This window comes from Mustela nivalis (genome assembly GCF_964662115.1).
Source record: "Mustela nivalis genome assembly, chromosome: 9".
NCBI classification, from domain to species: Eukaryota; Metazoa; Chordata; class Mammalia; order Carnivora; family Mustelidae; genus Mustela; species Mustela nivalis.
Genome location: NC_139028.1, coordinates 39,166,680 through 39,191,026, shown reverse-complemented (window position 1 = coordinate 39,191,026; position 24,347 = coordinate 39,166,680). Strand labels below are relative to the sequence as shown.

Sequence of the window (24,347 nt, the reverse complement as noted above, 5' to 3'; positions counted from 1 at the left end):
AAGCTTTTTACCATTGAGGATGATATTTGCTGTGGGTCTTTCATAGATAGATTTGATGAAGTTCAGGAATGTTCCCTCTATCCCTATACTTTGAAGCGTTTTAATCAGGAACGGATGCTGGATTTTGTCAAATGCTTTTTCTGCATCAATTGAGAAGACCATCTGGTTATTCTCTCTTCTCATATTAATTTGTTGTATCACATTGATTGATTTGCGAATGTTGAACCATCCTTGTAGCCCAGGGATGAATCTCACCTGATCATGGTGGATAATCTTTTTAATGTGCTGTTGGATCCTGTTGGCTAGGATCTTGTTGAGAATCTTAGCATCCATATTCATCAGTGATATTGGTCTAAAATTCTCCTTTTTGGTAGGGTCTTTGCCTGGTTTGGGGATCAGGATAATGCTGGCTTCATAGAAAGAATCTGGAAGTTTTCCTTCTGCTTCAATTTTTTGAAACAGCTTCAGGAGAATAGGTGTTATTTCTTCTTTGAAGGTTGGGTAGAATTCCCCAGGGAATCCGTCAGGTCCTGGGCTCTTGTTTTTTTGGAGGTTTTTGATCATTGCTTCAATCTCGTTATTAGATATTGGGTCTATTCAGGTTGTCAATTTCTTCGTGGTTCAATTTTGGTAGTTTATATTTTTCCAGGAATGCATCCATTTCATCTAGGTTGCTAAGCTTATTGGCATATAACTGTTGATAATAACTTCGGATGATTGTTTCTACTTCCTTGGTGTTCGTTGTGATCTCTCCCTTTTCATTCATAATTTTATGAATGTGGGCTTTCTCTCTTTTCTTTTGAATTAGTGTGGCCAATGGTTTATCGATCTTATTGATTCTATCAAAAAACCAGCTTCTAGTTTCATTGATACGTTCTACTGTATCTCTGGTTTCTACCTCATTGATCTCAGCTCTAATCTTGATGATTTCCCTTCTTATGTGTGGAGTTGGTTTGATTTGTTGTTGATTCTTCAGTTCATTAAAGTGTAGAGACAGCTGGTGTGTTCTGGATTTTTCAATTTTTTTTTGAGGGAGGCTTGGATGGCTAAGTCTTACCCCTTAGGACCGCCTTTGCTGTATCCCATAGGTTTTGGACCAAAGTGTCTTCATTCTCATTGGTTTCCATGAATTGTTTCAGTTCTTCTTTGATCTCCTGGTTGATCCAAGCATTCTTAAGCAAGGTGGTCTTTAGCTTACAGGTGTTTAGTTCCTTCTCAACTTTTCCTTGTGATTGAGCTCCAGTTTCAAAGCATTGTGATCTGAGAATATGCAGGGAATATTCTCAGTCTTTTGGTATTGGTTGAGCCCTGATTTGTGGCCCAGTATGTGGTCTATTCTGGAGAAGGTTCCATGTGTACTTGAGAAGAATGAGTATTCTGTTGTTTTAGGGTGGAATGTTCTGTATATATCTATGAGGTCCATCTGGTCCAATGTGTCATTCAATGCTCTTGTTTCTTTATTGATTTTCTGCTTCGATGATCTGTCTATTTCTGAGAGAGGTGTGTTAAGATCTCCTACGATTAGTGTATTCATATCAATATGACTCTTTATCTTGATTAACAGTTTTCTTAAGTAATTGGCTGCTCCCGTATTGGGAGCATAGATATTTACAATTGTTAGATCATCTTGGTGGATAGTCCCTTTAAGGATTATGTAGTGTCCTTCTGTATCTCTGACTACAGTCTTTAGTTTAAAATCTAATTTATCTGATATGAGAATCGCTACCCCAGCCTTCTTTTGAGGCCCATTGGCATGAAAGATGCTTCTCCATCCCTTCACTTTCAGTCTAGGTGTATCTCTAGGTTCAAAATGGGTCTCTTGTAGACAACATATGGATGGGTCCTGTCGTTTTATCCAATCTGTGCTGTTTTATGGGTGCATTTAGGCCATTCACATTGATAGTGATTATTGATAGATAAGTTTTTATTGAAATCAAGTTACCTTTGAAGTCTTTCTTTCTGTAGATTGTCTCTATATTTCTGTTCAATGCTATTCTTGGGATTTTTCCTCTTTTATAGAACCCCCCTTAATATTTCCTGCAGTGTTGGCTTGGTGGTTGCATAGTCTTTTAAGCCTTGCCAGTCTTGGAAACTCTTTATCTCTCCATCCATTTTGAATGTCAGTCTTTTTGGGTAAAGTATTCTTGGCTGCATGTTCTTCTCATTTAGTGCCCTGAATATATCTTGCCAGCCTCTTCTGGCTTGCCAGGTCTCTGTGAACAGGTCTGACGTTATGCTGATGGGCTTCCCTCTGTAAGTAAGGAGCCTCTTTGCCCTGGCAGCTTTCAAGAGATTATACCTACAATTATAATTCCTCAATTTGACTATCAGGTGTCGTGATTTTTTTTTTTGGAATGTATAATCTTGGGTGGAGACCGTCCAGCCTCTAGTACATGAACGCTGGTTCCATTCGTGAGATTGGGAAAATTTTCATGAAGGACTTGTTCCACCATATCTTCTAGACTTCTTTCTTTCTCCTCCCCTTCAGGGATTCCAATAATTCTGACATTGGAATGCTTCATGGCATCATTTATTTCCCTGATTCTGTTTTCGTGGTTTCTAAGCTGTTTGTTCCAGGCTTCCTCCTGATCCTTTCTCTCTGTTTGTCTTCCAGATCACTAATTCTATCTTCTGTCTCAGTTACCCTAGCTTTGAGAGAGTTTAGATTAGATTGGAACTCATTGAGAGCATTGTGAACCTCCTCCCTGGTAGCTTTAAGCTCCGCCCTAACATTGTGAACATCCTGTCTAGTCGCTTTCAGTTCGGCCCTAATCAATTCTGTTTGGTCATCCATGGCTTTCTCCAACCTAGCTATTGCCTGGATAATTGTTAGCCTGAATTCTCTTTCCGACATATTGTCTATATTGATAGCCGTTAGCTCAGTTGCAGAAGTTCCATCCTCTGTATTTTTCTTCTGTTGGGCATTCCTCCTCCTAGTCATTTTGGTGGGAGATGACTGAACAGATGTATCTGGATGTATCAACTGTGGTGCAGTCAAGGTGCACCCTGGAACACTTCTGAGCAATCAGGATTCCCCACCCAAACGAGAGACAAAAGAAAAGAAAAAGAAAAAGAAAATAAGAAAAAAAAAGAGAGAGACAGGAAAGAAAGGGAAGATGAAAAAGAAGGATCAGCCCAGATGGGCCCCAAGGTAAGATTTATGAAGTAGACAAACAAAAAGAGATAAAAAGACTGATACAAGTATATGACAAGAGAAAAAAATATATATATATGCAAATAAAGAAAGAACCTCGTCAAAAAGAACCACAAGTGTAAAATTTATATGCTATCAGGACAAACACAAATAACACAGAAACACTGGTGGAAGAAGATGGGAGAGTTCTTATAAATTCTCAGTGTGTGCGAGGAAGGTTGTTTTGATTCTTCCTGGATGTATCTTGATATCTTTGTTAAAGGACTCAACTTTCCTAAGATAAAGGGGATTAAAAATTGGTTTACCTATAGGGGTAGTATTAATTGGGGAAAGGGGATTACTTTGAAGTTTAATTCTATATGAATATTAGAGGATATAAATAAAAAGGAATAAAGTAGACTAAACTAAACTAAAATTTAAAAAAAGGAATTCAAAAAATAAAAATGCAAAAGAAAAACATAGGTGCATGTATCAAAAAGTTCAGTTTAGAAAGGTATTATGGAATTTGATGTACTATACAACTCGCTGTGATGGTAAATAGGTTAAAAAAATTACCTATGTGTAAAAAAAAAAAAAAAAAAAAAAGAACCAGAATAGTGGGAACGAGTGAACAATACAAGTTTTCCTATGAAGTAGTGGTTGTTCTCTTGTAGTCCTTTTTTTTTTTTTTTTCCTCTTTTTTTTTTTTCTTTCTTGGTTTGTTTTTTGGGGTAGGGGCCTGCCACGTGGGTTGTCAGTCAATGATGTTTCCTGAGTTAAGTCCTCCTGCCCCCCTCAAGGGGGTGGGCTCTGAGGAAACTGGGTTTTTTCAGGCTTTTGTTCTCTGGTGGTTTTTATGCTTGTTCACTTTTTTTCCTCTCACCTTGACTGCCTTTGATGGTTTTTGTAGTTTTAGAGGAAAACAAACCGCACCCTGATCTCCCTCTCAGATGAGCCTCAGTCTGGGTGCAGAGCTTAAATAAGTTCCCTTGGCCGCTGGCAGAGCAGGTTCCAAGTTGCAGACCCCGGGGGCGCAGGATCTTTTGCTTGTACCCAAAGCCAAGGCAGTGGCAGCTGTCTGGGAGCTCCTGACCACCAGAAAGGTTCCAAGCAGCGATCGCACACTGAGATTTTGCCACTGGACCCAGCTGGGAGTGCCCGGCTTGTGCGCATCTCTTTCAAAGGCTGTGCGTGTCTCAGGCACTGAGAACTGGGCGCTGGTCCGTAAGCACCAGGCTGGACTTTTGCGCACCTCTGTCATGGGAGAGTTTGGGGCGCGTGGCTTAGGCTTTGAAACAATGGCGTGGGTCAAAGAGCACCGGCCGGGCCTTTGTAACTCAGGGGAGCATGAGGGACGTGTGCGCCTATCTCAAGCTTTGTGGCTAGGGCTCGCACATTCTGCTGACTGGCGTGCCTCCCATCCCCTCACAGGAACTAGAACCCACTCATTCTCGGGCGTGCTGGCAATTTAGGGACCAAGAGCTGGTTTCTCCACCTCACTCTCTCTGCCTCAGTGCCAGGGAGGCTGTCCTGGGACCGGGGACTTAAGCCCCTGTCCCTAGCCACCCCATTCCCACAATCCCCCCCCCCCCCCCCGCGATCCTTTGCTCTTTTGGAGTGCTTTCAACCAGTCTCCAAGTTAATGCTGGTCCCCAGACGCAGGCACTCTCACTCGTATTGGGGTATTACTTTCCAACTGGTCGCCTCTGGTGGCTCCCTTCCCCTTTTGTTTATCTTCCGATATCAGTCCGCCATTCCTATTGCACTTTACCTGCCCACTGGCGTCTTCTCCCCCTGTAGAGATCCAGATGTGTATAATTCTGATCTCAGGCTGATTTCATGGGTGATCGGAGTTCTTTGGTAGGTAATCAGCTCACTTTGGGGTACTGGCTGAAAAGGCACCTCCTCCTACTCCCCGCCATCTTGCCCCCCAAGAGGAAATTTTTTTGTGGAAAGAAAAAGTCATAACTAGAAGTAAGAAAATTATAAAAGAAAAAAATTTCAGAGGTAAAACAAAACATACAATAAAAATGTAGATTAATCACTTACAAAGCCAGTATGGAAGTTAAAACACAAAAGTAATAAAATAAATTATACCTACAAAAATTAGTACAGGATGTATAAAGATAAAAAAGATGTAAAATATGGTGTCATATACATAAACCATGGAGAGGGGAGTAAAAATTTTAGTGCTTTTAGAATGTGTTTGTTCTTAATTGATTCCCAACTTAATATAGTCTGCTGTACACATAAGATGTTATGTTAGAACTCAATGGCAACCACAAATTGATACCCAAAACATAAAGAGAAAGGAGTCTAAGCATAACGCTAAAGAAAGCCATCAAACTAAAAAAGAAGCAAGAGAAGCAGGAATAGGAAAATAACTGCAAAAACACTCAGAAAACAATTAAGAAAATTTCAATCAGTACATATTTCTCAATCATTACTTTAAATCTGAATGGTCTAAATTCTCCAAATCCAAAGACACAGTGTGACTTAAGGGATAAAAAATAATAATAGTAATAAGACCCATTTATGTTGCCTAAAAGAGATTCCCTTCAGACCTAAAGACAAGTACAGACTAAAAGTTGAGATGAAAATATATATACAATGCAAATAGGAACAAAAGAAAGATGGGGTACCAGTACTTCTATCAGACAAAATAGACTTTATTTATTTTTTTAAAAGATTCTATTTCTTTATTTGACAAAGAGAGATAGAAATCGAACACAAGCAGGGGGAATGGGAGAGGGAGAAGCAGACTTCCTGCTGTGCAGGGAGCCCCATGGAGGCCTCAATCTCAGGACTCTGGGATCATGACTGGAGCTGAAGGCAGACACCTAATGACTGAGTTACCCAGGCACTGTCAAAATAGAATTTAAAACAAATATTGTAGCAACAGACACAGATGCACATTTCAAAATGATAATGGGGTCAATCCAACAGGAGGATATAGCAATTATAAATACCTATGCACCCAACGTAGGAGCACTTAAATACATCTAGCACATATTAAAAACATACAGGGAGATATTGACAGTAATACAATAATAGAAAGGGACTTTAATTGTCCATGTATATCAATAGATAGGTGACCCAAACAGAAAATCAACAAGGACATAGTGGCTTTAAACAACACCTTAGACCAAACAAAAGTCCAGGACCAGATGGCTCCATAGGTGAAGTCTACCAAACATTTAATGAAAAGTTAATACTTACACTTCCCAAACTATTACAAAAACTAGAGAAGGAAGGAAAACTTCCAAATTCATTATATTTAGTCAACATTACCCTGACACCAACAGCAGATGAACACACTACAAAAATTAAAATTTAAAACATTTTTTAAATTCTTTTTTAAGGGACACCTGGGTGGCTCAGTGCGTTAAGCCTCTGCCTTTGGCTCAGGTCATGATCTCAAAGTCCTGGGATCTGCTCAGCAGGGAGCCTGCTTCTCTCCCTTTCTCTCTCTGCCTGCCTCTCTGCCTACTTATGATCTCTCTCTCTGTGTCAAATGAATAAATAAAATCTTTTAAAATATATATATGTATATATACACATATATATATACACACACACACATATATATATATATATATATATATATATATATATATTAAAACTACAGGCTAATATCTCTGATGAACATAGATGGAAAACTCCCAAATATTAGCAAAGCAAATTCAAAAATACATATTAAAAAATCCTTCATCACAATCAAGTGGGATTTATTTCAGGGTTACAAAGGTGATCCAAATCAATCAGTGTGATACATTAATAAAAGGAAGAATAAAAAACCTATGATCACTTCAACAGATGCAGAAAAAGCATTTGACAAAACACAACATCCATTCATGATAAAAACACTCAACAAAGTAGGTTAGGTTTAGAGGGAACATACCTCAACATAATAAAGACTATATATGACAATCCCAGAGCTAACATTATACTGAATAGTAAAAAAACTGAAAGCTTTTTCTCTAAGATCAGGAGCAAGACAAATATATCAGCTCTCACCAATTTTATTCAACATAGTACTGGAAGTCCTATCCACAGCAATCACACAATAAAAAGAAATAAACATCAACCAAATTGATAAAGAAGAAGTAAAACTGTCCCTATTTACAATGACATATTACATATAGAAAAGTCAAAAGCTGCTCCAAAACTGTTAGATGTAATTAATAAATTCAGTAAAGTTTCAGGATACCAAATTAATGTACAGAAGTATGTTGCACTTCTATACACTAAGAATGAAGTAACAGAAAGAGAAATTAAGGAAACAATCTTACAATTGCACCAAAAGAGTAAAATACCTAGGATTAAATTTAACCAAGGAGGTGAAAGACCTATAGTCTGAAAACTGAAAAACACAGATGAAAGAAATTGAGGACAACACAAACAAATGGGAAATTATACCATGTTCATGGATTGGAAGAATTAAAATCATTAAAATATTATCTACTTAGTCTATGCAATCCTTTTCAAAATATCAACAACAGTTTTTATAGAACTAAAACAGATAATCTTAAAAATTATATGAAATTATGAAATACTTCATATAGCCAAAGCAATCTTGAGAAAGAAGTACAAAGGAGAAGGTGTCACATTACCAGATTTCAAGGTATACTATAGTAATCACAAGAGTATGTTACTGGCACAAAAATAGACAAAAAGATCAATCAAACAGGATAGAAAGCCTAGAAGTAAGCCCACACACAAATGGTTGATAAATCTATGACAAAGGAGGCAAGAATAATCAATGCGTGAAAAGACAGAAAACTGGACAGCTACAGGTAATAGAATGAAACCAGATCATTTTCTTAACCATACCCAAAAATAAACTCAAAATGGTTTAAAGACCTAGATGTGAGACCTGAAACCATAAAACTGCCAAAAGAAAACATAGGTGGTAATCTCCCAGACATCACCCGGGAGATTAGCAACACATTTATAAATATATCTCTGTAGGAAAGGGAAACAAAAGCAAAAATAAACTATTAGGACTTTTTACCAAAGTAAAAAGTTTCTCCACAGCCTAAGAAACCATCAACAAAACAAAAATGAAATGCAATGAATGAGAAAAGAAATTTGCAAATGATATACTTAATAAGGGGTTAATATCCAAATTATATGAAGAATTTACTCAACACACACACACACACACACACAACACACACACAATTTCATTTAAAAATGGGAAGAGGAATTAAATAGACATTTTTCCAAAGAAGATATCCAGATGGCCAACAGAAACATGAGAGAAGAAGTTTAATGTTACTCATTAGGGAAATACAAATCAAAAGCACAAAGAGATATCACCTCACAGCAGTCTAATGGCTAGTACCAAAAAGGCAAGAAATAACAAGTGCTGGTGACGATGTGGAAAAAAAGAGAACCCTTATGCACTCTTGATGAGAATGTAAATTGGTGTGGAAAATAGTATGGAGCTTTCTCAAAAAATTAAAAACAGAAATACCATACAACCCAATAATTCCACTTCTGGTTATTTATCAAAAAAAAAAAAAAAAAAAAAAAAAAAAGAAAGAAAGAAAGAAAACCACTCCACTTCTGAAAAAAAAAAAAATGAAATATTCCTCAGCCATTAAAAAAGAATTAGATCTTGCCATTTGTGACAACATGGATGCACTTAGAGGGTATTAAGTGAAATTAGTCAGACAGAGAAAGACAAATACCATCTGATTTCACTTTTATTGTGTAATTACAAAAGAAAAACAAAACAAGTAACAAAGAAACAAATAAAGCAGACTCATAAATACAGAGAACAAACTGATAGTTGGTTCCCCTACAGGGGAAGTGATTAGAGGGATGGGCAAAATAGATAAAGGGGATTAAGAGGTACAAGCTTCCAATTATAAAATAAATAAGTCATGGTGATGAAAAGTACAGCATAGGGAATATAGTAAAAATTATTATAATAACATTGTATAGTTACAAATGGTGACTACTTATGGTAAGAATAATGTATAGAATTGTTGAATCAATATATTGTACACCTGAAACTAAGATAGCATTTTATGTCAGTTGTACTTCAAAAATATTAATGAAGAGTAAGTAAATAAATAAATAAATAAAACAAAATTTAGCTGAAGAGGAAAAACTGTCAAAAAGATTGGTAAGGAGAGATCAGTTTGGGAAAGGTGTGATAGATGTCAGACTGAAAGAGCTGCTTCAAAACACACACACACACACACACACACACACACATACACACTTCAATTCAGAGCTCTCAATCCAGCAATATCTTTATTTCTTGTGGAATCATCTAAATCTTGTCAGGATACCAAGAAGTTTTGATGAGAATCATGATGCTCCAATGTTAGTACCAAAAATGGTTAAGGTCATACATGACTTAAGATCGTACATGATTGTTTTTGCACTACTCAAAGATTATAATAAGTGAGTCTAATTGATTACTGCAGAAAACTATTTTCACCACAAACAAAAGCTGCTAAAAGAAGTCAAGATGGGAAATGTTCTTTGATATAAAAGGAAAAACAGGGGAGGTAAATGAGAAATAAATCATTTCTGAAGTTATCTGCACAGATTTATTACCTTCTAGAATATGGTTCTTGTCAAGTACATGCAGATATACAACTTTAATATTGATGAACTGTATCTCTAGAATACATACTAAAGATAATACCTCAATGTGTTTTCCTTAATAAATAAGCAAATTTAAACCTGTAGGTGGCTTACATGATTCTGAAATCGTCGTATTTTCTCTTCTACTAATCATGGAATTCTGTGCTTGAGCAAGGGTCATTCAGAGACAAGACAGACCTCATCATGGGCAGTAAAGTCCTAAAGGCTCCCTGACTCCAATCCCTCTCATGTGCTCTCTTTCTGACTGTTCCTCAGCTGACTTGCAGTCTGATTCTGTGACCCAGATTGACAGTCATATTTGGAATTTGAATTGCTGATCTGTCTGTATGTTTCATCTGAATCTCATTTATCAATTCACCTAATATTTATTGAATGGCTATGTTTTGGTAAAATGTGTGGGGTAAAACAATAAGTAAAATAGAGTCCCTGCCTTTATGAAGTTTCACAGCCTATCAAGGAAGATTGAACGTCTTTTGTTTTTGTTTTCTAGTATTTGTTTTTTAACCCCAACCTAAGGTCTGACCTAACTGCAGGTAGCTGCTTTTGCTTGATAACATGATCTTGATATTCTTTTCCCTGATGTACCTAGCCCTACAGAGCAGCTGTAGAATTTCAGCAGGAGGTCACCTCTGATACCATCTGTTAATAATCAACTCACAATTGGCATTTTTGCCTTTTACAAGGCAGCCTCCATTACATTTTAATTGTTTCAAAAAATAATCAACCAAGCATTTTTATATAAACTATGGTCATCTGCAACAAACTCAACACTTTAGAAAACACCATTTAATTCAATTCAAACTGATTTTTGTTATTAAATTTACTAATTGCCTTACTTAATAGAATGGTCATGCCAATTGAAACAGTAGGAATAGCTATGCATAAAAATAGGGACAGAATGATAATATCCCCTAACCCACCAGAAAAAGACTTTAATTAATGGTCAAGGGCTTTTTACCCATGGGCATTTCTAAATGTCACAATTAGGCTAGATTAGGACTCTGCTATTAGAAGAAAAAAAGTGTTCTTTTCTTTTCAACAGCTTTTAACACCACCTTCTTCTTCTTCTTCTTCTTCTTTTTTTTAATTAACATGTAATGTATTATTTGCCTCAGGGGTACAGGTCTGTGAATCATCAGTCTTACACAATTCACAGCACTCACCCTTTACATATCCTTCCCAATGTCCACAACCCAGCCACCCTATCCCTTCCCTCCCCATCCCCAGCAACCCTCAGTTTGTTTACTGAGATGAGGACTTGCTTATGGTTTGTCTTCCTCCCGTGTCCCATCTTATTTCATTTTTTCCCTCCCTACCCCCCACAACTACCCAACCTGCCTCTCAAATTCCTCATATCAGAGAGATCATAAGATAATTGTCTTTCTCTGATTGACTTATTTTGCTCAGCATACTACCTTCTAGTTCCATACATGTTTCACAAATGGCAAGATTCAGTTTTTTGGATGGCTGCCTAACACTGCCTTCTGCAAGTCTAACACTACCTTAGAAAAAATGACCATTTGAGGAAATAAGAATGATTATGAAATCATAAATGTAGATACTAATCCATATAATTGTATTTTACAAATATCTGTACAACTTTGTTCACATTCTCTTAGAACCACCAATTAAGAATTTTGGTGAACTACATGGAAGTGACTTCAGACTTTATGGCTGTATAGACTAAATGTAGAAAGTATTGATATTGCAATATGTGAAATTCTAGCTTATGACATGCAGCATGATTGAAAAATGAAAATGGGCTTTATTTATTGAACAACTTTGATTCATGAATAACCATGACTTCCATCTGGATTGTCATCCCTGTCATTGGCCTATGCAAGTAAATTATTAGGTTCATTTTTGAATTCATGAATCTGCCAGCATTCTATGTCTTGTGAATGAATGGTAATGTTTGAATCCTAGAGCAGAGACTCTCAAGCCTTTCTGAGAAAACGAGGATTTTTATTGCATACAAAATAAGAACAGACACCAGTCTGGCAAGAAGGAGAAGTAAAGAAAAATAAGGCCAAATTTTATCATTTTTCTCTATGTTTCCAGATCAGGCAGAAGAATGAAGGAAAGTATGTGATAATGGAACCTTGGTTGATTCATTTTTTCATTCCTTCACTCATCAAGCATTTATTAAGTATCAGGCACTGTGCCAGGCAGCAGAAATGCAAAAATTAATTAGATCTAGACCCTGATTTCCAAAAGCTCACAATCTAATATTAAAATATGTTTATGGTAAATTTAAGTAAACGAGAGAGAGGGAGAGAGAGAGAGAGAGAGAGACATTGGAACAATACAAAGTCCACGCCCAGAATTACCTCAGGATTCCTCAGTATCTTGATTCTCTCAAGAAATGTTAGTGAGAAAAAACCCATGCCAGTGCCCTATCTGGGTATCAGTTTCTGTTTGTGTGAGCATATATCCGTCCCTAAAATGTGATCAATTTTCCTGAATAAAATAATAAATTAATAAATTATATATTATTTATTGAATAATATAAAAAGAATTTTTTCTAGATGTAATATTTAAAAACACTGTATTGTATATATTCTGCCTGTGAGACATAATCCCCCATGATTACTAAGTTTAAGGTGCTTGTATTTTTTGTATGCTTTTTGTAACAGTATTATTAACTATTTTTACCTTTTTTAGTGGCTAGAATCCTTTCAACAATAAGCAAAAATGTAGTTTTGTAGCAAGGGGTACACAGTGTCCTAGTTGGAATTCTGAACTTTTTGATGTTTATTATTAAGAGAAATGAAAGACAAAACAACTTGTCCCATTTTACAATTCTCATCAAAGCACCTCTAATAACTCCTTTTCCTGGGCTATGTTCAAGACATGCATGTGTCTTAAAACTTTCAGAGAATATGTAACTAAGAAGTTCATTTTAGACATATCACTAAAGTCATTTTTAGTTATTGATTGTACCGAAGAGAGACCAATTGAATTTTGCTCTATAAAATAAGTTGTGGGGGGATTTCTTTAGGAGAGAAAGGATGAGACTGTTGTGGTTGTGTATTTTATGACCTAACTCTGTAATCATCATAGCAGAAGACAAAAACATGGGCCTATTCTTGTCTGACAATAACTCATGCCAGATAGATTGCATTTAATTTGAATAGCAGGGGGTGGGACAGTGTGTGTGTTGTGTGGTGAAAAATGGAATTTCAGATATAAATTAAAGAGGGAAAAGAAGTCAAAATGAAACCAGTCACCAAAAGGCTAAACAAAGGCTATTTTATTTTCCATATGGTGGTTGGGTAGTAGCTGTTTTAGAGATTTTGTTTGATTTTTTATCATGACTATATAAAAGTAAAAGTATTAAAAACTAAACAGTAAAAAGAAAAAAAAAGATGCCAATTCTACTCTTCTTTTTCTGAAATTCTGCAGGCTCTGATTTAAATCAGATAGCTTTCATATCCCTAACATTAGATTTCCTTCTTAGGTTATTTTCATAGATTTGGAGTCTAACCAAAACTATTTACATTTTTCAAAAATCAGCAGATCTAAGGAAATTGAAAAAGTAACATTTCAGTTACTTAACTCGTTCCTTCCCCTGTCCTATTGAAAGGCAACTATGGAATTCTTTTTTTTTTTTTTAAGATTTATTAATTTATTTATTTGACAGAGAGAGAGAGATCACAAGTAGGAAGAGAGGCGGGCAGAGAGAGGTGGGGGGGAAGCAGGCTTCCCGCCAAGCAGAGAGCCTGATGCGGGGCTCGATCCCAGGACCCTGAGATCATGACCTGAGCTGAAGGCAGAGGCTTAACCAACTGAGCCACCCAGGTGCCTCGGCAACTATGGAATTCTTAGAGAGCAATTAATCACTCAGTTTACTGTGTTTCTGTTTGTTTGCTTCTAGATACATTGCTTCATGGAAAAAAATGCTTTAATCCAAATAACTTTTCACAATTTTTTTACTGAAATTTTTACATAAATCATTTTATTTTCAACATTAGAATATTTGTGTGAATGTATTATCTTATACACATAAAAGACTGAAAGGATATTGATATCTTTTATCATGTTCATAGTTATTTTCCATTTTTTTATTCTTTTACACATATCTAAAGTTACTATAACACCTCTAAACAGGAGTTTTCTCATCCCTAAATCCAGCCATCCTGAGTTCATCGTCCGTCCATCCACAGTCTCACTCTCTTATATAGCAGACATTTGTACACACAAAATATACAAAAAATGAAACCACAAATGTAGACATCAACCCATTTAGTTTAACAAATACTTGGAACATTTTTGTTGACACTCTCTTAGAATGATCCATTTGAGAATTACCAAACTGCAACACATTCTCCTTTCTTTCGAGCAACGGGTTTTATTTTAACACCGAACAATGTACTTGTGGTCTAGAGGTATTAACTCAATGAGTGTTGAACAGAAAGATACAGCCATGGTTTTGCTTACTATACTATGAAATTGAGAAGTGTTATAAAATGCCTAAACACACACATACAAAAGGAAGCTTTACAAAACACATACTTAACAGTATAAAAATACTTATTACTAATTGACTGCTAACTACTGACTGACACTTTATTTTCAAAAGGACAATTTTTTTAAATCTACATATGTAAAAGAGCACAAATTATAAATGTGCAGTTCAATGAGCTACCACTAAGTAAACATACCTGTGTAACTATAATCTGGGTCATGAAACAAAACATTACTAAAAACTGGAGACCTACCTTGTGTTTACTATAGTCACTATCCTTATTCATACCCTCCCAAAAACCAATATCCTGAATTCTGATTCGTTTTCATAGTTTTTGGAATTATATGGAGCTTTTTATATCTTTCATTTTCTATTGTTACATGCTTTCTCCCAAACTATATTGTATGAGCATACCACAATTTATTTTTCATTCTATCATTGATGAACTTTAGGGTTGGGTTTTTTCCAACCTGGATCTGTTATGAATAGAGCTACCTATATAAACAATTTTGAGAATTATCTACTTGCAATATTAATTCTCATAATTGATGATTTTTGTATATCCCTGTTTTGTTTTGGGGTTTTTTAGGTGTTCTTTATCAATATATTTCTTAGAAATCTTTTCTTAGATTAATCCCTGTTTTATTTTCTTGATTCTATTGTAACTGTGATCTTTGTCTTAAACTATATTTTTTCTTTAACTTTGTAATATGAAAAAATATATGAAATATACAGAGAAGCATAGTAAATTTCTATGTACTCAACATTCACCTTCAACCATGATGAATTAATGAATAACATTTTACATATAACTGCATTTAATCAATTCTTCCATGTTATTTTGAAGCAAATCTCAGCAATTACATCATTTCACACAACATATTTTATAGTAAATCTCTAAAATATATGTTTTTTAAAATTGCCACTTTTCTCCTTCCTGAGACATGCATGTTGAAGAATGCACTCAGTTTAAACAGGAGCAAACCAAAAACTCCCACCCAATGCAGTTGTTTTGAGATAGATTTTTTTGGTTGCCACCTACATTTATACCCACTCTCTCATATATTCTTCCTGAGAAAGCATATTTAATCTTTTAACCAAGAAGATGAGCAGCGTTTACACTGGGATTTTCAGTCTTACTGTTTTTTGCAGTTCCCTTATTTATCGAATTTCCCTTTTAGATGTCCAGCTGCTCTTTCTACATTCAACTCCATCTATTTTTTCTCCAGCTGGTAAGGCTGCAGTAATATTCTAGCACCATAGTCATATTTTCAAACAAAAAAAGCTGTAACTTACCTGTTTCAGTTTCAGCTTTCCAGAGAAAACTCTCCTTCAGTGTCTGGCTGCTTTTGGATGCTCGCCAAGATTTTTCAGTTCTCATCTAGGCCAGGATTTGCATGACCACTTTTCTTAGTCACCAATTATGCCTATCATTTTATTTAATATCTCTCTTGTAGATCTGTGGTATTAGTTTCTATCAATAATTTGTATATCCTCTACTCCCCCTATTCTCACCCTCTCACTCTCTCTGATCACTCTCAATCAAAAGAGATTTCCAAATTTTTGAACTTCTCAAAGAATTAACTTTGGCTTTATTCATTTTTTTATCTGCATTTATTTTCAGTTCATTAAATACTGTGCCTATCTATATGATACCCTTCTTTTTAGTTTCTTTGAGTTTACAATATATGTTCTTTTTTGAGCTCCTTAAGATGGACATATCATTGAATTTTGGTTTTTTATCTCTTCTAATATATAGTTAAAACTATACATCTCCAAACTCTGCATTCCTAACACCTTATATATGGTAAAATACATAATAATTTTTTAAGATTAATGTTCTTCTACCTGAAAGTATTAACTTTCAAATCAAAACTTGTTTTCTTTCATTAAGAGACTATTATATTTACAGCTCATCTCATAACCACAATTAAGGACTTGGTTATAATAAAATATTCACTGAATTTTCTTTCTTCAACATGCTTTATTTTACAACATTTGATTAAAGAAGGGAAGGGAGCAAACACATGTAAAAGACCTGCACTGAACTACATGGATTAAGAACACGTTCACTTATTATTTATAGCCACTCTTCTTCAGTATATTTTCTTTAGATACTAGTGACAGCTTCTAGGAAAAATAAATACAGATTTATTCAGTAAATTATATCCATCATTATGTTCTTCCTGCATTTTAAAACTCCTCACCCCGTATCCTCTAATCACTGTTGAATTGTCTCATAAATATTCAAAAGTTTAACTAAGCATTGTTTATTTATCTTATTTGATTCATTGAATTGCATCCTTTCTAGTAAAATTACTGTTGCCACAAAGCAACTAATATGATACTGACTGTCAGTGTATCTCAGAGTATTGATTGTGAATAGCCAATTTAATAACTATACCTTAGTGCTAAACTCAGGAGATTGGGAAGCTGGAGATCAACTAAATTGAGGCAAGCAAAGACATTCTTGACTGAAACAAATTCATTTTCCACGGGAAATGTGTTCCTCATATATAAGCTCTCAGTAGAAGGACATGGCTAAAATTAGGTGTTAGATGAGAAAAGAGGAATGTAAAAGGCAATTGAAGCATTATTAGAGAAAATGTCATAGCGTTTCAAAGTTTATCTGAAGATGAGGAATCACTGGAGAAGCAGGCTAAAAGTGAAATATCTATCTCCTAACTCAGTTTACATTAATTACAACTGTTGAATTTAGGAATGGCAATGAATTGAATGGAAGCACATACAACTGGCTTTTCTTGATTTCTTGTAAAGTAACCATGAAACTGTAAGAGAAGAGAAAATGCTTATTGCAATTGCAATGAGGGATATGAAACAAAACTGTTAGCAGCATTTTCTAGGTTTTTCTTTGTGCAATGACCCAGCCTCAAAATTCCATTTTCTAGGTTCAAGTACACAATGAAATGGCCTCTGGCCTCCTTTCTCTTTATCTTCCTCTTCAGTGCAACAAACTACAGTCACACACATAAAGCTTTGTCTCTCAAATCAGCCTTGGGTAGATTTCATTGTGTTACTTGCAGAATAAGGAGTGGAGGCTTGTACTAACAACCAATAATCTAGCATCTGCCCACACTGCATAGACCACTGGTCTGGTATATACAGTTCAGAGATGGATTTCTTCCCATTCCAATCAACTTTAATTCCTTTCTAGAACACCATTAAAGTTTAGTTAGGTAAGATTCAAGGATGATTAAACAATAAAACTCTTTGAGAAAAGAAAACAAATGGTAAGGCTCAGTATGAATTCCTTTCCCTATGAGATTTTCTTGTAAATCGGAAGAAAAATTTTAAACATATGAATCTAGATACCAATGAGAAAAAGGGGAGTATTTCTTCTATTTCTAAAGAGTGATCCAAAATATGAAGAGAACGCACTATAAATATTAAAGTCTTAAGAACTCCTTTTTTGTCATGCCCACAACTAATCTACCACAAAAGTCTATTGATTTTATTTTCTAAATATTACTTGACTCCATATGTGTCCCAGCATCCACCACCATAACCCTAGTTCAGGATATCCTCATTTCTTAGCCAAACTCTAAATCCCTTCCAACTGTTCTATACCTATTCTTGTCTCCTTCCAGTCTCTTCTCCATATTGCAACCATTGCCACTTTGGTGCTTTGTACAAACAAACAGATAAATTAGGATAGCTTCATATAGTTTCATAATTACAAATGACTGTAACAAAAGTCTGAATGACATGAAAGAGAGATGGTTTATTTAGAGAAGTGGTCAATGGAGGCTTCTCAGGTAAGCTGGACCATTGGAGAAAGGAGATAACCATTTAAAGAAAAAAAAAGCTATAAAAAGAGCTTCCATAGGGATAGCACCATAAATTCAATTAGAAATGTGAGTGAACGTCTGAGACCCATTTTTCTGAAAGGCAGCAAGAAAAATGAGTTAGAATGTAAAATGAGGTTGGAGAAAGACATGAAGACCCTATCAGGTAGGGCCTTGGAAACCATGGTAAGGAGTCTGGAATTTATTCTAAGTGCAATATGGAAAGGTTTTTAACAAGGGAGCAACCTGATTCATGTACTTCAAAAAACAAGACAGACAAACAAAAAAACAACAAAAAAAAACTTTGGACAGCTGGGTGTATCTTTTCAAAAAACAAATATACACTCCCACTCTCACGCCTGCTTAAAATCCTTCAATATGTTATAATTGTTCCTAACCCCTTAATACAGACAACTAAAAGGTCGAGCTCCATCCTTTGTCTCTAGGATCAAATTAATCCACATTCATCATCAACTTCAACATCAACCTAACTGTTTAATTTTTTTCAGAATACCTATACTCATTCTTCTCTTTAGACTTCACACACTATTCCTCTGCCTTCCTTCCCTCTTTGCCTGCTTAGCTCCTGCTTTTCTTTCTGCCTGTGCTCAACTATTTCTCTTATGGAAGCCTTCTCTGACCAACCTCCCACCACTGAAACCTATCCTATATTGTAGATCTCTAGCAATGAGTAGTTTGTCAGAACCACAATTTTATGTTTGTGTGGTTATTCACTCAATGGCTATTTAAGCTATTATTTTTTCAATTAATAAACTTCAAAAAAGAAAGAAAGAAAGAAAGAAAGAAAGAAAGAAAGAAAGAAAGAAAGAAAGAAAGAAAGAAAAGCAGTTTTAGGTCCACAGCAGATTTGAGCAGAAAAAGTAAAGAGAATTCCCACAAACCCTTATCCCTACACACTTACCACTTCCCCCACTATCCACACACCTCAACAGAGTTGTACATTTGCTTATAATTGATGAACCATACTGATACATCATCACCATTCACAGTCCAGAGTTTAAATTAGGGTTCATTCTTAGTATTGGATGTCTCTAAGTATTTTGTTTTCAAGATTTTATTTATTTATTTAACAGACAGATCACAAGTCGGCAGAGAGGCAGACAGAGAGAGGGGGGAAGCAGGCTCCCTGCTGAGCAGAGAGCCCGATGTGGGGCTCAATCCCAGGACCCTGAGACTGTAACCTGAGCTGAAGGCAGAGGCTTAACCCTCTGAGCCATCCAGGCACCCCTTGTCTCTAAGTGTTTTGACAAATGTATAAATATCCACCATTATAGTATTGTACAAAATAGTTTCACGGCTGTAAAAGTCCTCTCTGTTCTGGCCTATGCTATGTCTTTTTTGACTCACCATTAGTCCCCAGTTTCCTGCAGGCATAGTTCTTGGTAAATAATACATATTCAAAAAATTTTTGAATGAATAATTGAATTAATAATTTTTAAGAATAGAGTCCTGATAAAATATTTACATTTTAATATGCATTTAGATTTTAAAAACAAACAATAAGAAAACCTCTAAGCTCCCTATAAGAAAGAAAGAGTTACTTTCAAAGATGCAAAAAATCAATTATTCATTTGCAGCATTAAATAACAATAGAAAATAGAGCTACACTTATTAAACTCAAGGAGTACAATATTGAATGAGCAGTGATCAGTAAGTACAATTAAAGATATAGAGATAAATGACTAAAGGAACTAAGAAGAAAGTGTATTTTTAAAATCTAACTGGTAACAAAAATCAGAAGATAAAATATTAAGGAGACTTCTTCACTGAAAACCGAGAAGTAAATTTCACCACTCATCCAGTAACCATCTACTGTAAATGGCAAAAATTATGGATTTTTGTCTTCCTCTCTAGTTTCATTTTTCCTTCCCTTCCACTATGCTCCTTTGTTTTCTTTCTCAAATTCCTCTTATCAGTGAGATCATATGATAATTTTCTTTCTCTGATTGACTTATTTTGCTTAGCATAATACCCTCTAGTTTTTGTATCAAAAAGCACAATAATTTTCGTAACTTGAGACACCATAATCTTCTGTGTGGGATTCTATCTGGGAATTAATTCAATATGTAGAAAACAATACAGATGAGGATATTTGTGGCAACATTTTAATGAAAAAAAAAATCAGATGGAAGCTACCCAAATGTTCCACAGTAGAGTACTGGTTAAATAATATTTGGTACACAGACATATAATAAAATATTACTTAGAAAAAAGAGAAAATATTTATGTGTAACTCTAATGTTAGAGAATAAAATTAAGACATGCAACTGTAGGTACATTAATTATATTAAGTATATGTAATGAAAACATGGGAAGAGATACACAGACACATACCAAAGACAATTATCTGAAGTTGATAAAATAGTGGTTATCTATGCTTCTTCCAGTTTTAGATATTTATATCTTTTTTAATGTTTTTGACTTAATTTCAAGTGATCTTATAGAGTTTGAAGTATATGCACTGATGAAATATATCATCAAAATAGGAATTGACAAGGAAATCTAAAATACATTTATACATACACACATGTACAGGTGAACATACTCTATATATCTGGTATTTAATATATGTATGTTTAGTATACATACTGACTGAATATACATAGCCTGCAACTTGCTTTTTAAAACTTAATGTATCTTAGATTACCATATGACCAGAAATCCATCTGTAGAAGGTTGCAGGAGTAGTTCAAGGCCATGATGATTTATTGGAGAATCTTGAGGCTGGGTGCACGCAGATGGGTTATAACTCAGAAGCTACTCAGATATCAAATGGAGGCTATATGGTACTTATTTTCCTTCTGTCTACAGTCCTTGTATTGCAAATTGTAATTTTTGGTAGCATTAAATTAAAACTGATTTAAAAAAAAAGATGGGAATTGAATCAGGGGGAGATAAATGAATGAGTAAGTCTCAACATTAGAAGGTGCATGTGAATTGTGAGTACTGTATTACCTCAACTTGAATTTAAGAATGATAAAAGAAGCATAATATTAAACTCCAAATATTTTTGTTTTACTTTTTCTCCCATCCAAAGGAAAAAAAAAAAAGAAAGAAAGAAAAGAAAAAGAAAGTGGGGGCAAATAATTATTATTTCACTGTGAAAGCAACAACTACTATTCTTTTGTTGTAAACATGCTAGAAATAGAATGTGTGGATTTTTTTTAATTTCTCTGTAGGTTTAATTTTTTATTGCTTTTTAAATTAAAGTTCTATATTTTAATTCCAGTATAGTGAACATACAGTGTTATATTAGTTTTAAGTATACAATATAGTGATTCAGCAATTCTTTACATCATTACCCAGTGCTTATCTTAATAAATGTACGTACTCTTAATCCCCTTCACATATTTCACCCATCACCCCAACCCACCCACCTCTGATATGCTTTATTTTAAATTAGCACCCTCAGTTAAAGTTGTTTTTTTTTTTTTTAACAAGAACATTTTTTACCTGAAGCATAGTTCAGAATACACTGTAGTTTTCAGTTGGAATTAGTTGGAATTTTTTTTCACAATTAGTTACTTAAGAAACATTTTATCTTTCAATAAGATGTTTTAATTTTATGGTAATTAATCAGAACATTAAGTATTCAATATTTAGAAGTCAAAATTTATAGTGAAATCTTTATCAAATAAATTCAAATTTATTGAATTTAAACATACTTGTTTCCCTCAAATATATATTTAATTAATTTAAAATAATCTAACCAATTAAAGAAAATTAAAACAGAGAAGTGGAAATCAGATATATCACTGGAAAGGAAAGATATGTGTTTGTTCATCTAATGACATGTCAACCAATTTTGTAGTTTTAAAATAACTTAGATTTATTCTCTTAAAATATTCTCAAAGATGAAGCAAGTTAAGCTAGTTTTCAGAATTGGGAATGAGTCCATCATCATATAAAAGTTAGGATTTTAGGGGCACCTGGGTTGCTCAGTGGGTTAAAGCCTCTGCCTTCAGCTCAGGTCATGATCCCAGGATCCTGGGATCGAGCCCCACATTGGGTTCTCTGCTTGTCAGGGAGCCTGCTTCCCTCCTCTCTCTCTGCCTGCCTCTCTGCCTACTCGTGATCTCTGTCTGTCAAATAAATTTAAAAAAAAAAGTTAGGATTTTAGAGGATTCCTACTTATTCAAACAGATTTTTGAAGTTCAGTCACTTAGCTGTATACCAGTTCAAATCTGTGAAGAGACAAGTATGAGAAATAGGAATTTGATTATCTTTTTAGCCTTTAAAAAAAATAAAGAGATTGATATATACAAAGATATATGAGATCCATGTAGATGTTTCAGACAGGGGTTAGTTGCAAAGAACTAAATTAGTTTAAGTAAGAGGTATTATAGTTATTAAGTTTTTTGTAAAATTATTGACTTAAATTAATGGACTTTAGGGTGACTTGAAAGATCAAGGATGATTTTCCAAATCAAACTATACAATCAACACGAAGGAAGATGTCTTCTAAGCCACCAGACCCAGAAGCATGTGCCACTGCCATGGTTAAAGAAGCCACTATAATCAGGATGGTGCCACATTCAGGAAGTTGCTGCAATCTGGAGACCTCCAATCTTGTTGTCAGTTCCAGAATCCCACTATGCAAACTATGATTTGCACCAACAAAATGGATATTCTGTGCCCTGATTCTTGATTCTCATAAAGCTAATGCTGCCTTAGGGTGGCAGGGAGGAAAGGAAAAATAGACTCCATTAATATGCTTACCAGCAGAGATGCAAAAGCAGAAATTCAATATCCATCTCACTTTTACTTTCAAATTTCAGGCATATTCATCTGACTGAAGCTAAAACACATTGAGTCTTAACTGCAGAGGAGTCTTAGAAATAAGATTTTTCACTCTCCATCCTCTGCAGTACAAGGAGATAACTAGGATGAAGAGTGAAATGGATGTTGAACACTAATGTAACCATATCCCTTTGGTTACTCAACATATATACACATCCTTTTCCCCACTTGGCAACACTCAAAAGCAACAATAAGCAACAACTGTGTATCACTTTTTAAATGAAAATGTACTGACCCTTTCCCTAGGCAGGAAAGCCAAAGAAAGTTCCATCAGTAAATCTGTCCAACTCATGGTGAGAGTTTATTCTTCCTCTGATGAACTATATTAGAAAGTTACCTATCTACAACACTACATAATATATCAGAAGAAAGGAAAGGGCCCAATTTGTTAATATGTATACACAAAACAATACCTGGAAGAAAGTATAGCTATTATAGTCTTCATTTCACAAAGTTGCAGTGACAACCTTCCTTCCTTTGCCTTCAAAGAGCACCTAGGCTGGTAGAGGACTTTTAATGTGATGTGGTAACTCAAATGTTTTTTTCCTGAGAGACAAGAGCCTATAATCACTTCCTATGGTTATAGCTGGAAATGTCAGTCTTTGGCATGCTCCAGAATATTTCAAATAACAAACAAAAACACCTCGCTGTCCACAGTGTATAGCAGCAACCTTAGCTGAAAGCCTCTGGAAAATGTGGTGTTTGTCTTTCTAGCCTCTACAGTAGACAAAGCACTTGAAGGAGGATGAAATGGGTGCAGTCATCTACTTCTTTCACCACAGTAAAAATGGGGTGATGGGGGAACTACTGTTTTATTACTTTTACCACAGTAAGTAGAGGAATAAAAAAAATACTCTTTTCTCCACTTAAATATGGTCACATTTTAATGTCTGAGATAGTGTTAAGCTTAGGTATACAAAGAGAGTTAGTTAAACTCACAAAGGGCTCAAGTTTGGTATGAGCGCTGTCACATGAGCTTATAATCAGGAAAGATCATCTCAATGCATAAATTATGCTTTGACAGAAAAGTTCCTTTCTGCCTCCCTCCCATATCCTAGCAATGTGATAGGTCTACATTTAGACCACTCCCAGATACTGTGAATGTTCTGTGTCACCTCTTCTCTATTAAATCCATACAGCTTATATGACTCCCCTTTTTGTAGAGCCCAGAAGGAAATATTTTTCATGTCTTTTTCTCAAAAAAATCAAAGTTCCATGACTTTGAAAGATGAAAATTTCTGATAACCTATGAGAGAAAAGCCCTTCTTCAGTTTCTTTAAATGATTCTTCCTTAATGTCAGGATGTGTTTTGGGCCCTTTCCAAGAAACTCGTGCTATCAGGCTAGAAGGTAATACCTTTTATTGCTCTGCTGAGTCCTGCTAAGATGCACGCAGATATAGATTAGACAGTGACTAACACTGATTTTGCCAAGTTAGTAGTACCTGTTAATTGGATGATATAGGAGTGATTTCCTAGGGTTTTAGGAAAACC

General features: G+C 35.1%; 1 protein-coding gene across 1 annotated transcript in view; it reads left to right on the top strand.

The window, feature by feature from the left end:
• Positions 1 to 24,347, top strand: part of CNTN5 (contactin 5) — a 782,527-nt gene that overhangs the window by 739,193 nt on the left and 18,987 nt on the right. The window lies entirely within an intron of this gene.